Below are 11,647 nucleotides of genomic sequence, written 5' to 3' on the forward strand. Positions count from 1 at the left end.
GAAGACTTTGCTGAAAATCTCTGGCCTAAATTATAGATGCTATCAACAGTCTTGCTTGGACTTTATAATTGTTCAGTGAAATTTAAATACTAAGGAAATATCAAATTATTCAATTTGTTGCTAATGTTCTGGTAAATTCTGAACTAAATTATAGCAAAATTACCTACAAGAAACAAAATTGGAATTTTAGCCAGAGATACTGCAATAATCAGTGGATAAAAGGGAACTTTAGAAAAGTATTATAGTAAAATCAAATACTCAGAAATAAGAGTATCTTGCCCCAAATTTTGCCAGTTCTGAAGACTTTTAAATTGGCTTTTGATTCAAAATGTGGGGAATGTATGAATCATGCCATAATCAGTTAAGCGGAGAACTTCTCTGTGAACATTCAGCTGTGAAGATTCTGTGACTCTTCATTGATTGAAATAATAATAGCTAACACTGAGATATTTCTTTTTGTCAGACACTTTTCTAAGATCTTCCCAAAATAATATGGTGAAAGTAAAGGATATTTTTTTTAAATTGCTTGAACAAGAAGGAAAGTTGGTATTTGAGCCAAAGCAAGCTGACACTTGTACTCAGATGCCTAACTCAAGGATTTCCTTCATCCAAAATAAAATAATAGCTGATGGCTGAATGCTCTTTATGAGTAATATGGTATTATTTTTAACTATAAAAATAGTGTTCATTGCAAATTATTCAATGCTTCTTAACAAAGTGCTTGTTTTATGTGAATAAATGCATATATATTTTTTCATTTTCAATTCTTTCTATATACAGAATATCAGTTTAGTATATATTAAGTAAAGATTTCAGTGGTTTGCACCCACAAAGTAACACAAAGTGAAAAATACTGTTTGAGTACTAGATATAGCATTAAATCACAATGTACAGCACATTAAGGAAAGAGATCCTACATGAGGAGTAAGTGCACAGTGACTCCTGTTGTTGACTTAACAAATTGACACTCTTGTATATGGCATCAGTAATCACCCTAGGCTCTTGTCATGAGCTGCCAAGGCTATGGAAGCCCCCTGAGTTCACCGACTCTGATCATATTTAGACAAGGTCATAGTCAAAGTGGAAGTTCTCTCCTCCCTTCAGAGAAAGGTTCCTCCTTCCTTGATGACCTGTTCTATCCACTGGGATCTCACTCACAGAGATCTTTCATTTAGGTCATTTTTTTTTTTATTTTGACAGAGTGGGCTTTTCAGCCAGATCTGAATGCCATAAGGGCTGATTCTGAGGCCAGAGTGCTGTTTAGGACATCTGCCATTCTATGGGTCTGCTGTGTATCTCGCTTCCCATGTTGAATCGTTTTCTCCCTTTTTTTTTTATTCTAGGGTTAGTATTTTCAGACACTATTCTTGTTTATGTGATCCCTTTGACTCTTAGTCCTATCATTATGATCAATTGTGAACAGAAATTGATCACTGGGACTAGTGAGATGGCATTGGTACATGCCACCTTGATTGGATTAAATTGGAATCCCCTGGTATGTTTCTAACTCTACCATCTGGGACAAGTCCGATTGAGCATGTCCCAAATTGCACATCTCTTCCCTCTCTTATTCCTACTCTTTTATTTAACAGGGATCATTTTTTCAGTTAAGTATCAACAGAATTCAACAAATAGTATTAAGCAGAACAAACAAACAAAAATACTAGGAGGGATAAAGTATTAAGTTGTTCATCAACAGTCAGGGCAAGGGCTGATCAAGTCACTGTTTCTCATAGTGTCCATTTCACTTCAACAGGTTTCCTTTTTGGTGCATATTTGTCACCAATCAGGGAGAACATATGATATTTGTCCCTTTGGGACTGGCTTAATTCACTCAGCATGATGTTTTCCAGATTCCTCCATCTTGTTGCAAATGACTGGGTTTCATTGTTTTTGACTGCTGTATAGTATTCTGTAGAGTACATATCCCATAATTTCTTTATCCAGTCTACTGTTGATGGGCATTTGGGTTGGTTCCAGGTCTTAGCTATTGTGAATTGAGCTGCAATGAACATTAATGTGCAGACAGCTTGTTTGTTTGCCAATTTCATTTCCTTTGGGTAAATTTCAAGGAGTGGGATGGCTGGGTTGAATGGTAGGGTTATATTCAGGTTTCTGAGGAATCTCCAGACTGACTTCCCTAGTGGCTTAACCAGTTTGCATTCCCGCCAACAGTGGGTTAGTGTCCCTTTTTCCCCACATCCTCTCCAGCATCTATTGTTGGTAGATTTCTGAATGTGAGCCATTCTAACTGGGGTGAGGTGGAACCTCATTGTGGTTTTGATTTGCATTTCCCTGATTGCTAATGACCTTGAACATTTTTTCATGTGTCTGTTGGCCATTTGGATTTCCTCTTTTGAAAAATGTCTATTGAGGTCCTTGGCCCATCTCTTAAGTGGGTTGTTAGTTTTGTTTTTGTGGAGTTTCTTGATTTCTTTGTAGATTCTGGTTGTTAATCCTTTATCTGTTGCATAGTTTGCAAATATTTTTTCCCATTCTGTCGGTTGCCTCTTCATTCATCTGACTGTTTCTTTTGCAGTACAGAAACTTCTCAGTTTGATGCAATCCCAATAGTTGATTTTGGCTTTGACTGCCTGCGCCTCTAGGGTCTTTTCCAGGAAGTCTTTGCTGGTGCCAATATCTTGCAGGGTTTCTTCTATGTTCTCTAATAATTTGATGGTGTCAGGTCGTAGATTTAGGTCTTTAATCCATGTTGAGTGGATTTTTGTGTAAGGTGTAAGGTAGGTGTCTTGCTTCATGCTTCTGCATGTGGAGATCCAGTTTTCCCAGCACAATTTATTGAATAGACTGTTCTTGCTCCAGGAATTGGTTTTAGATCCTTGGTCAAATATAAGTTGGCTGCAGATGTTTGGGTTGATTTCTGGTGTTTCTATTCTGTTTCATTGGTCTATATATTTTATATAAATTAAGCTTGCATCCAAAATTTGTTTTTTTATTAGAAGTGAATTTATCATCCAAGTCATTCATCTTCTATAAAATGGGTTTTCTCTCTTTGTTTCTCTCTTTAATAAAGTTAAACAAACAAAAGATTGTAACCAATTTCTTTGTGTTATTTTTATTATGGAAGCTTATTGTCAGTAGCAATCATCTAACTCAGTGAAATGGATAAAACATTTAGAATATTATATTTTAAAGCTGGCATTTTTAGTCTAAGAAAAGCCAATACTGATATACATAAGTATGTTTTATACAAATGTAAATTTCACTTTAAAGATAATCTCATATACATTATATGTATACAATTTGAGAAAGACCAGATTAATACATATACAGAATGTCTAACAAAATGTTAAATTTCATGAAGTATTTCAATTTCTCCCTCCTATGACCAAAAATCCACTTGCTCAGCATTTATTAATATCTATCATAATTGCTTCTCGGCCTTTTGGCTTAGATCAAGTGTAATATCTACCACATATCAGGTACAGTCCCAGGAAGTAGACATTTAAAAATTAATATTGTTATGAACATGTGTTTGGTTAAGTCACAACTTGGGATGAGTGTTCTAGAAGCCATATCAGAGTGCTTGGTTCAAATTCTGGCTCTTCTTCAGATAGACCTGCTCACTAATGTGCATCCTGGGATCCAGCAGATGATGGCTCATGTACTTGAATCATTTCTACCCAAGTGGTAGACTCAGATGGAGTTCCTGGCTCCTGGCTTCAGCCCTGGCTGTCAAGGGTATTTCAGGAGTGAATCAGTAGATAGAAGACCTCTCTCCCTCTCATCCTCTCTCCCTCTCTTTTCTCTCTTACATTTAAATAAATCAAGAACAAATAAAGATTAAAAATATTTTCAAAATAAATTGCCATTAGGTAATGTGGTCAGAAATAAATAGTATTTCAACTATGGTGGAAGAAGTTATTGGCCGAAGCAAAATATGACACTTTAATAAGAGCGGAAGATTTTAATCTGGGCCATGAAGAAAGGAAAGGAGTTGGCTGGATGCAATAGAGAAAAAAATCTAGAAAGAGTGGAGAATATGAAATAAACACAGTGATAAATTGTGGATCATGGCCAAGGAACCAGGAAAAACAGAAACAAGAAAATACTCTCAGAAACACAAAGTGCTGATAAGTTAGCCAGAGTCTAGGAGAAGAAAAATTGACTTGTTAAATAATATTTTAAATAATACAGTAGATATATAAAAGACAACAGTTTATCCTTTATCTAAAATACCTGAAATTAGAAGTATTTTGGATTTGGGGTTGTTTCAGATTTTGGAATATTTGCATATATATAATGAGATATTTTAGCAATGGAACACAAAGTCTAAATACAAAATTCATTTATGTCTCATGAACACCTATACATATAGTCTAAATGCAGTTTTATCCACTAGTTTTGTTAGAACTGTGGCCTATTATGCAAGCATACATAGAATTTTCCATTTGAAGAATCATGTTGGTACTAGAAACGTGATATTTTGGGAAACCTCAGATTTTGGATTTTTGCATTAGTGATGCTGAATCTGTATCATCCATATGTCTGAGTCTGCAGTTTTTCAGTTCACATTGGAAAACAGGAATTTATATTAATTACTACTAAAATACTACTAAAATAAATTACTACTAAAATATCTCTTGATATTAACAATCAAAAAGCCAGATATGCATGTGTTTTGTGAGAGATGCAGCAACCCACAAGAAATGTCAAGATATTATTCATTAAAACAGGTGACACTGAGTTTTGCTGTTGTAGTTATTATTCACTTCAGGATTCTAATGGTGAGATGTGTTTCAAGTGTCCATCTCTATCCCCAACACAATCCACAGGATCACTGTTGTATTACTAAAGAGAATAATCAGCCATCAGACAGAAGGGAAATGCTTATATGACATTATAAAAAGCCCCAGTTCCTGTTCCACTCTCCATATGCCTTACAATTTTCTCTTAATAGAATCAGTATCCATAGGCACTTTAATTTTATGAAGTTGTTATAAGATTCTAGGCCCCCTTGTTTTAGTAGATTACAAGGAATGCATTTTCCACTTTAGCTAGATGACATCTTAGTGTCAGAAGATCTCAGATATGAAAGGGAGATTAGCTCCAGTGAACCCTGAACCCTGCCTCCCAGGATGGCTTCAGTCTGCGAAGAGCAATTCGAAGTGATGGGCTATTTCTGGGAGCCACCAGGTGAGACAGCCAAAATGGAATCTCACCTGTCTTTTAGTTTTTTGCTGCGAATATATTCCCCGTGAGACAACTATTTAAACAACTGTTTAAATCACATGGGTTTCTTTTAAACTGCCTTTTGGAACTATGTGGTCTTTCCCCTTACCCACATCACACTTTTGGATAAAGGTTAAAGAGCGCCAATTAATGTGAAGTATTGTGCTCTGTTTATTATATTAAATGGTTTTGTAATCAAGATTGTTTTTCAAAGGTTAAACTAATATAATGACCTTAATTCTCTCCACCTGCAAGCCTCAGGCCAGCTATTCTTGTAGATGAGTTACTTATCCACAGGAAACAAATGCAAGTGCTGGCCTAAAGCAGGGCTTTTCCTCACTTTCTCTGTTAAAGGTGATTCCTTGTCTCCTCCCGCTGCTTTGCCTCATTCTTTCCTTCCTAGCAGACCAGGTTTCTGTTTTCCTGATTACTTGACAAAACAGTTTTTTCTACTTGCAGGATTTCCAACAGTTCCTATGAGGTTGCCTGATTAGCTGCTGCCTCACTGAACCTTCCTCTGTGTACGTTGCTGCCAGTTTTTCTACCTAAGTCCGATCCATTTCCTGGATTGATCTTGATACTTCATCCATGAAAATACGTTTTCTTTCTGGTACGTGCTTCTGACCTCTTCCCACCAATGTTTGTGAATGCAATGAAACTAGGTTCTAAAGCAGGCTGTTTGATCTCATTAAATGGAACAATATATAAGAACTAACTTAAATGCTCATAATTAACATCTTTTAAGGGAAAGGGAATGGAATAAGTCACTCTGGAAAAGGACAGTGAAATAGAAATATTGTTCTTACTCAGTGAACTCATTGCATCATTTGGCTAGCTGTGCTGTGTTCTCACGCGTCTTGTTAAGCTTGCTTTCCCAAGCTGCCTGTTCTCTTTCCTTTGCAGTGTGCGGCTCCCTAAGGGCTCTAGTGACACATTTGCCACCTCTGTGGAAAGGCAATAATTAGGTAATTCCCAACTCCCTTTCATTAGAAACTCATCTGTTATTCTGTCTTGAGCTTTCCTGCCTCTGAAGAAACGCCTTCAAATCTCTTTACTATGTGTGCAGTGGCCCCTTTAACTGATCTCTACACGACTGGTTCCAACTGAACTACAAACATTAAGGAAAAATTGGTGTCAATGCAGCAAGGAAAATAACTCTTCTCCCAAACAGCAAAGACCCATGTGGATATTACATTCCTGCCAGGATCTGCTTGTATTCCCTGTAAAGCAAGGCGGTTTATATTCCCTACGAACTGATTTCACGATGATGTGTATTCATTCAAAAATGGACAAATATATGTGTTTTCTCTTTTCTCAACTTCAATTAATTCAATACAATAGGACCTTTAAGCACTTCTATACTTGTGGTTTATTCAGGTTAATCACCTTTTTGATTCATATTAATTAACTGATATGATTAAGGGTTGGAAATAGACAAAATCTGCACCATATACATTCACTTGGAAAAAAATGTCCAGCAATGTTAAAGATTTAGTTCCAGATAAATAGTAGGAAAATATCCTTTTTTAAAGATACCAGGGGCCAGAGCTGTGGCACAGCAGGTAAAGCCTCTGCCTGCAATGCGGCATCCCATATGGGCGCCAGTTCGAGTTCTGGCTGCTCCACCTCTGATACAGCTCTCTGCTATAGCCTGGGGAAGCAGTAGAAGATGGTCCAAGTCCTTGGACCCCTGTACCTGAGTGGGAGACCCGGAAGAGGCTCCTGGCTTCCAATCGGTGTAGCTCCAGCCCTTGAGGCCAATTGGGGAGTGAACCAGCGGATGGAAGACCTCCCTCTATCTCTGCCTCTCCTTCTCTCTCTGCATAACTGACTTTCAAATAAATAAATAACTCTTTAAAAAAAAACACCAAAAGGGGCTGGTATGGTGGTGCTGTGGGTTAAGTTACCACTGTAAAACTGGCATCCCATATGAGTGCAGGGTTTAAGTCCTGGCTGCTCTACTTCCAATCCAGCTTTCTGCTAATGTTCCTGGGAAAGCAGCAGAGGACAGCCCAAGTGCTTGAGCCCCTGCCACCCAGGTGAGAGACCTAGATGAATTTGCAGGTTCCTGACTTCGACCTGGCCCAGTCACAGCCATTGCAGCTACTTGGAGAGTGAACAGTTGGAACAAAGATTTCTCTCTCTCTCTCTCTCTCTCCCTTTGTCTTCTTGTCTCTATAACTCTGTCTTTCAAATAAATAAATACTTTTTTTGAGTCCTTATCTCTAGCAGAAAGTCTTTGAAACCACTCCATGCTAGGTCAGCACCTCAGCTTCTGGCTTTGGAGGCAGATCAGCTCACCCATTGTGTCTAAGAATATGATACCAGGGCCGGCACTGTGGTCTAGGCGGTAAAGCCACTACTTACAATTCCATCATCCAATATGGGTGTTGGTTCATTTCCCATCTGCTCCACTTCTGATCCAACTCCCTGCTAATGGCACGGGAAAAGTAGTGGAGGATGGCCCAAGTGCTTGGGCCCCTGCCATCCATGTGGTAGACACACATGAAGCTCCTGGCTTCTACCTGGCACAGCACTGGGCCATTGCAGAAATCTGGGAAGTGAACCAGCAGATGGAAGATCTTTTTCTCTTCCCGTCTCTCCTCCCTTCTCTGTAACTCTTTCAAATAACAAATAAATTTAGGGGAAAAAATGTAACATTGGATATGCATGTTGGCACTTCTGTGAACTTTGAATAAAAAATAATAATAAAACACTTCTCTGTGCCTCACCTCAGAATGTGGTTTTTTGGGGAAACAGAAGAAGTATAATACTAAAAAGGCCTACCATGCACTAAATTTTTGATGAATATTACTTAAAAATTACAGGTGCTAATGGAAGTCAGGTGTGTATATATATATCTCATCATAAAACAGGAATTCTTGGTCTTCTTTCATTGTTGTCATCAAATTTTCACCTCTCCAGGTGATCTGTAGAAGGAGACAGTCTCCAAATATTTTTCCTCATGTTCTCGGTTGAATTGTGCTCCCCCTCCAAATGTATAAGCTGAAGTCCTAATTCCCTCAGATTTAGTCTCAGATTGTGACTTAATTTGGAAATTGGGTCTATTCAGAGGGCATCGAGTCAAAATGAGGTCCTGTGCTGGTGTCGTGGCATGGCAGATTCAGCCACCACCCGTGATGCTGGCATCCCATATGAATGCCACTTAGAGTCCTGGCAGCTTCACTTCCTTATCCAGCTAATGAGACTGGGAAAGCAGCAGAAGGTGACCCAAGTACATGGGTCCATGCATCCATGTTGAAGAAGCTCCCGACTCTTTGGCTTGGCACAACTCCAGCTATTTCAACCATTTAGGGAGTGAACCAGCAGATGGAAGACCCCTCTCTGTCTGTCTCTCTGTCTCTCTCTCTGCCTGTCTCTCTCTAACTCTGCCTTTCAAATAAATAAATATTCAAAAAATAATGAGGTCTGAATCAGAAATGACTGGTGGCATTATAAAAAAGAGTTTTACAAACACACACACACACACACACACACACACACACACACACGGAAGACTCCACATGAACGCCAAGGCAGAGATGAGGACAATGCTGCCACTAGTGGAGGGAATTCAAAGCTGCCAGCAAGCCTCAGCAGGCTCAGAGGAGGACAGCATGCTCCTTTAAGGGAGCAGACCTACCAAGTCTCTGGACTTTCAGCATTTGGAACTGAGAGACAATAAATTTTTGTTGTTTAAGCCACTGGTTTGTGGCACTTTTGTACAGCTTCCCTACCAAACCAATTCATCTTATTTTCCCATTTATTTTAGTGTTTTCTAGGCTCTGCTCCAGCTTCCCAGAGACATTAGCTGCCCAGTTATATGTTTTCTATGTTGGGGGAAAGGGAACAAACCTGGGATTGCAAAATGGAGAATTCACTCTGTGTTGTTTGCAAGTTTTCCTCAAATAACATAGTGTGTTATGGACCACAGGCAGGAGCAAGTTAAATGCATGGATTAAATCTGAGATCAATAATGCTGAAAGTTCACTCTATGCCAGATGATTTCCAGGACCCTTAATGCTGTCTTATTTTATAGTCATTAAAATTAATATCTCTGGTTTAAGTTTATTTTTCTAATGACACAATAAGCTATAACAATCTCTAGACTGCCTACTTCATATGTAGTAACTTTATAATTAAACTGAAAATGGGGCTTAGAGCATGAAAAGCATGACAAAATCCCTGTGTTTGGAAGGGAAAGAATATGAGGCTCACTGCTTGGCTATGTGAAAAGAAAGGGGAAGCAAGTAGTATCAGCAAAAGAATTTAAAATGACATTGTCAACTATAGAAGTTGTAGGCATATATAACCTTGCAATATAAAAGCAAAGTAGGGCCACTAAAATTTGCAATACGTTTTTCCAAGATGACTAATGATAAGTTGGTTTGATTTTCTTTTTTTTTTTAGTTTTTGTTTGTGTTTTTGTATTTAATGACTTCGATTGTCAACCCCCAACACACACCTTCCCCCTTTGGGCTCCGAAAACCATAATTGCTAATTGGGTACATGGAGAAAGAATCAATTTAAACTAACTGGGTCATAAACCACATACAGGTTTCTAAACCAAGGGAACAACAGTTTAAAATTGCCCTCCAAGGAGATGACTAAATCACAGGTACATTAAAGTTGTGCAAATGGTTTCAAGAAACATTCAGATTTAGTGCAGTTATTACCATACCAAGTATTCATTTACAGCTCTTATGCTGATCCACCCACTGATGTCTGCTAATGATAGAGAAGAGACAATGAGCATTAATGGCTTGATCCTAAGGGTCAATTTGTCTCAATTAAAAGTATTATTTGCCTAAAGCATGCTTTTATTTCAAGAATGTGCTTGGGCTGTGGAGGTATAGGTGGACTTGTTTTCATTACAGCCATTAAAGGTATTCAAATTCCAGGCCTCCAGAGTCCTTGAATTAGACAAACTTTCACAATTTTAGCACCAGACATTCTCAGAAGTTTGGCCAAGTCTTCTAAACTACAACTTTTTTCTTGAGCACTGTTTCTCAACATGTTGTTGTCCATCAGATTACCTGAAAAAGTTCCCAAAAGCTCCATGTCTAGGACTTGCCACAGGTCAGTTACAGAATTTTGAGAGGCATGATATTGGAGTCATGAGCCAAGACATCAGTCTGGGCTGCGATGCTCTGGAGCCTTGGGATCTGAGCCTGGCTCACAGGCCAGTAGTGTTGTAGCATTTTATGACCTGAGAACACAGCAGAACTACAAACTCTCAGGTCCCATTTCAGACATATTAAATTAGTATCTGCTCTTTGGCAAGGTCCCCAGGCAACTGACAAGCACATTAAAGGGGCAGAAGCACAGATCTATACTAGACGATCGTTAAAAAAAAATGCATATTTTTCATTTACTTGAGAGGTGGTGTGTGTGTGTGTGTGTGAGAGAGAGAGAGAGAGAGAGACAGAGAGAGAGAGAGAGAGAGAAACTGACTCTGATTCACTCCTCAAGTGGTCAAAACAACCAGGGCTGGGCCAGGCTGAAACCAGGAGGCTGAAACTCCACCTGGGTCTCCCACGTGGGTTGACAGGAACCCAAGAACTTGAGTCATCATCTATTGCTGCCCAGGATGCATTGTCGGGAAGTTGGAGGTTAAGCAGAGGAGCTGGGACAGGAAATGGCACTCCACCATGTGATGCAAGCACCCGGGTAGCAAGTTAATACACTGTGCCACAATGCCCACTTATAAACATGCAAGCACTAAAGTATTATTTTTTTTTCTTCTGATGGTCTTAAACAGTTCATGATCGTGCACTAATAATCATAGTTATTCTAACAAAATAAATGCACATTATATAATACCGACATTTTATATTTTGTATGATAATTAATATTTAATTGATCATAAAATCACTTAAATTGATAGAGTTGGAACATCTGTAATAAAAATTGCTATTTCCATTGTAAATATTCTCATAAATGAGGGACCATAAAATATTTTAAATATGTTAACATATAATTTTAATATAATAAGACTCTTAATTAAAATTGAGCTTGCTCTTTGAAATTATAATTTCCAAAGATTTATTTAAGGCATTTCCCAGTTACAAAATATAATCACATATTTGGATCTCAAAATCTTCATTCTCTATTCTTGTTAGCTCTCTGAGATATAATGCCTTAGATGAAATTGAGCTTTATGTACCCCAAATAGTCACATTTCCTTAGTGTATTCATTACTATTAAAATGGAATTATACTTTTTTAATAGATAAGAACCAAAATGAATATTTTCTATAAAGAGTAAATTTTAAAGAAAAATATGTTTTCACTATTTTGGTATTTCTGATTTCTTAGTTTTTTTCCCCTTTTCATTTTTATATTTTTTGAGAGTGTATAGTTTTAAAATATATTTTGGTCAAAAGCTTAATGGCTCCCTCTCTCCTCCTCCCTCTCTGTTGAACTGCATTTCAACTAAACAAAATAAATATTCA

The 11,647-nt window shown here is 37.9% G+C and overlaps 1 pseudogene; it reads left to right on the forward strand.

The window, feature by feature from the left end:
• The first annotated feature begins 3,390 nt into the window (after positions 1-3,390).
• Positions 3,391-3,494, forward strand: LOC127491956 (U2 spliceosomal RNA; annotated as a pseudogene).
• Positions 3,495-11,647: the final 8,153 nt, after the last annotated feature.

The sequence above is a fragment of the Oryctolagus cuniculus genome, chromosome 3 (assembly GCF_964237555.1).
Source record: "Oryctolagus cuniculus chromosome 3, mOryCun1.1, whole genome shotgun sequence".
In the NCBI taxonomy this organism is placed as follows: Eukaryota; Metazoa; Chordata; class Mammalia; order Lagomorpha; family Leporidae; genus Oryctolagus; species Oryctolagus cuniculus.